This window comes from Balearica regulorum, chromosome 5 (genome assembly GCF_011004875.1).
Source record: "Balearica regulorum gibbericeps isolate bBalReg1 chromosome 5, bBalReg1.pri, whole genome shotgun sequence".
NCBI lineage: Eukaryota > Metazoa > Chordata > Aves > Gruiformes > Gruidae > Balearica > Balearica regulorum.
The window spans coordinates 53,245,572-53,251,571 of NC_046188.1; the positions used below are offsets into that span (position 1 = coordinate 53,245,572).

The following is a 6,000-nucleotide window of genomic DNA, read 5'->3' on the forward strand; positions in this document are numbered from 1 at the left end:
CTGTAGAGACTTTGGAAAGAATAATAAAGAGTTGGTTTAACTTTAGAGTCAACCATGGCTTATGGAGTTGTCACTGAGAAGTGAAGCGGATAAGCTGTCCCTGAATGGGTGATTTCTGTTCTTGGCTGTTGAGAGTGGCTGCTCTCTGTCTGCAGGCGTGCTTACTTTTGTCTCTGTTTTTTCATTTTCTGAGAAACCGGCTTTAGCTGGGACAAGCAGACATTCCTCCTGCCAAACTGGTTTTTGCTGAATTCCAGATGGGAGATGCGTGCAGTGATGCCTCTACCAATGAGTCTTCCTCAGCAGCTGCAGTGAGGGATGCGCCTAGGGGAGCAGAAGCTGCTAGGGTTTAACCTCAGTGTTTTCTAGATCTGCCTGGAGCTGCAGACCCCTGACTCCATTAGAGCTCACTGCCCTGGTGACATGCACGTGCAGGAGGTGGGCGAGGAGGAGGGTTAGATGGGGCTGATCCTCGTTACAGCTCTTCCCAAGCCCAGGTCCTTCACTAGGTGCTGACCCACAGCCGTTGCATGGGAGCCCAGATGAGGGCAAAACCAGCCAAAACCTCTGCTGAACTGCACCTTTGCTGTGCATTTCCAGGAGTCTCACAGTGGATTTGCAAGGGGGTATCTCAGATTTACAGGCCAGCATACATCAACACCGAGATGTTCGCTACCCAAACCATCTACCTCTTCACGTTTCAGAGGGAGAAAACTGAGTGGACCCAGCCTTGCCCACACTAGGGGTATCTCCCTCCTCCACCTGCTACGGGGGCAAACCCCTGCAAGACACCAGCCCTGTCTCAAGGACTTGCTCTTCCTGCGCCGGCATCTGCAGCATTACTTGCACGATGCTAAAGGTGGTGAAACAGGAAGCCTGCAGCAGTGGATTTGCTGCTATCTGTGTAACTTCTGAGAGGCACCTGGAAAATATTGTCAGGGCTATGTCTGAATCAGCCTAAAAAACCCTGGCTGAAAGGGGAGCGCCTGGGCTGGGGGAGGAGGGCAGGAGCTGTTTGGGCTCCTGTCTCCATGGGATACACACACGGACTACATGTGCTGTGACTGGGGCTGGTGAGTATTTCCAACTATATTTCCACCTGCCTCTCCTTCGGACCCACGGAGATATGGGTCTGGGGCATCCCATGGGGGTGAAATACCTTTCTTGCTGGTAGTGTGGTGCCTGGTCCCCGATGCTCTGCTGCCTCTCCCCAGCCCCCACGCTGCAGTGAGCCTTGGGGCTGCCTGCAGCAGCTCCACAGGTTGGTTTTTTTAAAAAAAACTTAGTTGTGTTGAAATATTTCACACAGGGAGGAGCTGCAAATGTTTCCCGTGTGGTAAGTGATGTTAAAAGAGCATGCTAGTGATGGATGGCTTGCTCAGGGATTGCTCTTGCACGTGCTATTGGTGGTGGATTGTGGGGTCCAGGCTCTTTCCCCTTTTCGTTGCTGAAGGGCAGAGCTGCTCCCACACCCTTGGAGGCGAGTGGAGCTGTGCCCTTGTCCATGGATAAGCCACTCTGTGTCTCCGAGGGGAAATTTTATTAGAGGCCTTGCAGATGGATGGCTGTATGCAGGGAGCCAGGACTCCCCACAACCTTGAAGCGGTATCTAGTGTGGCTGGTTGGTGGGATGAAGAGGAGGGGGGAAGGCTCCCTCCTCAGCACTCCGGAGGAAAAGCACCTCCCCGGCTCCTCCGGGGTGACTCTACCCACTCCACCCACTCCATGGGTAGAAGATGTCCTCCCCCTCCCCACCCCTCTGTCCCTGGTGGCTGCCCTGTCCTCCGGGGCTGCCTGTCTGGCCTGCCCCAGCCAAGGGAGGTGCACAAGGGACTCTTGCACATCATTGGTCTGAGAAGGTCTCCATGCCCTTAAAGAGAAGGTGGATTTTCTGCTGAGCCACCCGAGAAGCCCTTTTATACCTCCTTACTCAACCAGCTGCCTGTGGCTTGCCAGTCAGTCCTGTCCGGCCAGTGGGACTCTGATTTTCTCCTCCAGACTCGGGTGAGCCATTTTGCATGTCTCTTAATGACCCAGCTTGCTCTTAGGGGGTGATGGGGGGGCAGATTCACTCACCTGAGTTTTAGGGAGATAAATGCCAGGTGGGGGTGACCTGCTGGGAGAAATGGGGGTGCTAATAAAACCTTCTCCATCCTTTGCCTGTTGGAGAGGGTCTGTGCATCGGAAAGTCTCCCTCTGTCTTTTCCAGTGACCTTCTTTCTCTTTGGTTTCATGCCTTCCCCTCCTCTGGTTGGTTTTGCTCTCCAGCTTCAGTGGCAAGGGCAAGCGGAGCCACAGACTCCCTAACGCCGACATCCCCAGGGCCATAGGATGTGGGATCCTTGCCTGCAGTAACTTGGTGATGCTCCTTACTTACATCCAACTCTGTCTTTGCAGCGCTTTCCTCCCCAAAAACACTTTCAGACAGGCATGGCATCCAAATTTACTGTTGTCTGCCTCCCCCCCCAACCCACCGCCAAGAACAGGTGATTTAAAGCCCATGTTGCAGTAGCGAGCCGCAGCCTGGCGTTCTCCCCTCGCTTCCTCAGCACTCAGAGCATCGCTGCTGCCGAAGTGAGTGGGTGCGGGCACGGGGCAGGGATGCAAGTAAAAATAGCTGGCGTTCCTCGGCCGCCCTGTCCCTCAGCTGTAGCCCAGCCACCTGCGGTGGCTTTTGCTTCACATCACCCCGACCTCCCTGAGTCACGGGGGCTGGCACTGGGGAAAGGCTGCCGTCCGAGGAGACAGCTGCAGCTCCTTCTGCAGCTCCCTGACCATTTTTAGAAGCACTTTCCTCCACCTCCCCCCCCCCATCCAAATAATGTGTTGGGCCTGCACATTTTCCAGGATAAAGTTTCCTTGGCCCTGCAAGCTGTGCCTCCTCCCTCGGGCATGAGCCCCCGTTAACGCTTCACCTCCCAACAGAGCCTCCCTGGTCTGCACCTGGCTGTGTTTTGGGGCCCTGCCTGCTCTGCAAAGGACTAGCTTAGTTTGGGCTCGGCTGACACTCCTGCATCCTTCCATTAGGAGATACAAGCAGGAGATATTGTCCTGCTAGAAAAGTAAAATTCCACTTACGGGGAAATAATTTACAGCAAAACAAAGGTGCTCTTCCATCTCTTCCCTAATATTCTGCATTGCACATAGAAAATTTCCGCTTAAAGGAAATGTGAGGAATTACCTGGCGAAACTGTGCCTTTACCAACTCAACAGCAACTTTCAACCCCACTCTATGTCATCTGTGCTGAGGTTGTTGGAACAGGCTCCCCTGCCCCATGTAATGGATGCATATACTTACAGCAGCATCCTCTGAAGTCCTTCCTTGTCACCTGAGGTCACTGCCTGGCTCCGTTCCCAGGGTGTCCCAACCCTCCGCAGGCTCTGGGATATTTCTTGTTCATGGAGTGGGGCAAGACCACATGGCAAAGTGAAGCTGTAAACTGAAAATAGCTTTTTCCTCTTCTTCCTTCATTGCATAAAATGGTTTTCTGGGGGTCAAACAAGAAAGATGCCTCCAGGAATTACTGTCAAAAAATCTCTTTTTGTGACCAGACCAAATAGTGCTGGGCCAGAAGTCCCCAGATGCTGAGGTTTGTATGGCTGTGAGTAGGTACGTGTCTGGCTCTTGTCCATAAACTGTGGCCTAGTTCCCCATATGATGAAAATTTGGAGAAGTTGGGAAATAAGAACAAACCTGTTCCTCTTTTTTTTTTTTTTTTTTTTTCTTTCTAGAGGCATCTTGCTTTTTTTTTAAACCCAAGAAAGTCACCACCAGCATGAATAATTGTGACTCTTTTTTTTCTTTTTTCCTTGGTTTTCATTGCAGGCTCACAACCATCTAAAGCAAGATGTCTGAGTAAGTTCCCATTTTTCTGTCTCTAATATGTTGTTGGCATTTAAAAACTTTTTTTCAACCGCCAACTTTTTATGCTCGTTAAGATTTCCCTGCTTGTTTCTTATTAGGATGCTAACTGCCTTTTTCTCCCCTTCCTCTTCCTTCCCTTCCTTGTCCACCTGCTCATGCTGAACAGTGAAGAGGTAAGTGTGTCTTGCTGGGTCTTTTCCTTTAGCAATGCTCATGGCATCAATCCTGGCTTCACCGTTTGTCCTTAGGAAAAGCAGTTGCTGGGTCTGTGTGTGTAAGAACGGTTCATGGCAAGACTTTCTTGCTGACTCTTTCCGGTAGAGATGGGAAACAGAAAAAAAAAAAAAAAATCCATTTTGAAGGTCTTTTCTGCCTCCTGGCTTGGAGTCAGATGCTTTTTTCCCTCCTTTCCCGTTTCCCCAGCCGGCCACGAGATGGTGCTGGGAAGGCAGTGGTCCAGAGCCACCTCTCCTCCATCACCCATCCACCACCCAGCCCCTTGGCTGAGCATCCTCTCGTCCTTAGCCACACCTAGCCCCTCGTTTTCACCTCACCGAGCACTGCCAAATCGCTTCTCAAAGGCGATCTGGTGACCCCTGGATCCAGAGCAGCCTGAGCAGGGTGGAGGTTGCATCCTTAGCAAGTTCTCCCTGGCTTCTGGCAGAGCTAGAGCAGGGCTGGGCGTGAAGCCTGCGAGTGGCTGGGGAAACACAAGGGAAGGTGTGGGGAGAGTTGTGCATGGCTTTGTCACTCTGTGTCTCCTCTTAGCAAGTTGCTCCATCCTGCAGCTCTGCTTGGCACCTCCCCATACGTCCAAAACACAACAAGCTCAAGCTTGTCTTCACCAAGAGAAAAGAGGATTTCAGGGACACATAGAAACTCCACAATATGGTGATGATGTCCAACAGGTGCCTTGATTCCCCATCAAACCCAGTGCCCCCAGGGAAGGCTGGGAGGGTACTCTTTGCTAAGGTACCAGTTTTCAGATGGAGAGTAAGCCCTGGACTAACAGCGCTCAAGGGATCTGTTCTCTCATGGCCCATGGCAAGATTCATATGAGCAAAGTCCTGTCGGTTAATGGTGCGCTGCGTCTCTGAGCTGGATGCATTTCCTCTGCAGAGCACTTCAGTCCTGTCAGGAGGGCCTTAGCACTATTTGCATATGCAAAACAAGTCAGATTTTGTTAGATTTTGCTCTGCAGATCCTTATCCACTTCCTCCTCTATGCAGCACAGACACACACCCAAACACTGCTTTTTCTCCCTCACCACAGCATATCAGATGCCAGGGTGCACTTCCCTTGCCCCAGCCACACTCAGCCGTGCTTAGTCTTCCGGGCAAAATGCTGAGGAAACAGCTGCGATGCAGTGGCACATCATGGTTGTGGCTTCTTTTATAAATAGAGGATCTGTTGCTGGTGTTCCAGCACATCATGGGTACAGAAATGCAGGTTTGGCCTTCCAGGCTCACCTGCCATCCCAGGGAAGGGGGAGCTAGTTTGCGTTTTGCAGCTGCTGCCTTGTGGCCCTCCACCTCTCCTGGCCAGAGCAGCCTCCAGCCCTGCAGACCCCGTGGTTGTGTCTGTCCTCCAGCTGTGATGAACCCCCCCAGCCCTTGACCTGCCTCCCCAGTGCCCTAACGCAGCACATCAAAATACCCATAATTGCCAGGCTGGGGAAGAGCTGCAAAAGGGGTTGCTGTTTCTCACAGCATCACCTGTGCTGGGTCTTTCAGCTCCAGAAATTACGCAGCCTTTATGTTTTCACCTGCCTGGCCATCCTTCTCACCGTGTGTGTCAGGGACTGCTCAGAAAGACACCTCACACCTCCCGAGTGCTCAGGGGCATCAGGGTGGTTGAGTGCAATGCAGAACTCATGCCTGAGCAAAGAGGAAATTAGAGGAAAAGCTGAAAGTCCCGAGAAATCAAGTTTGAAGTTATATGCACATCTTCAAGTTCATCACCCTTATTATCTTTGCCTGGGGCACTTTGTAGGTTTTAGCTACCTGAGGTTGGCAAAGCTGGGTTCAGCAGCGAGCCTCTTTGAGTGCCACTGGTTTGGGGACCAGCTGTGTGTCAAGCAGTACATCCTGGCTGGAGCCAGCTCCCTGACGTGACTGCAGGTCCTTGGCAGACTG

The 6,000-nt window shown here is 52.0% G+C and overlaps 1 long non-coding RNA gene across 1 annotated transcript; it reads left to right on the plus strand.

Annotated features, from left to right (window-relative positions):
- The first annotated feature begins 1,593 nt into the window (after nucleotides 1-1,593).
- Nucleotides 1,594-3,861, plus strand: LOC142602085 (uncharacterized). The gene is made up of 2 exons (XR_012835758.1): nucleotides 1,594-2,004; nucleotides 3,827-3,861. It is a non-coding gene; the product is annotated as an uncharacterized LOC142602085 (long non-coding RNA).
- The last annotated feature ends 2,139 nt before the right edge of the window (nucleotides 3,862-6,000 follow it).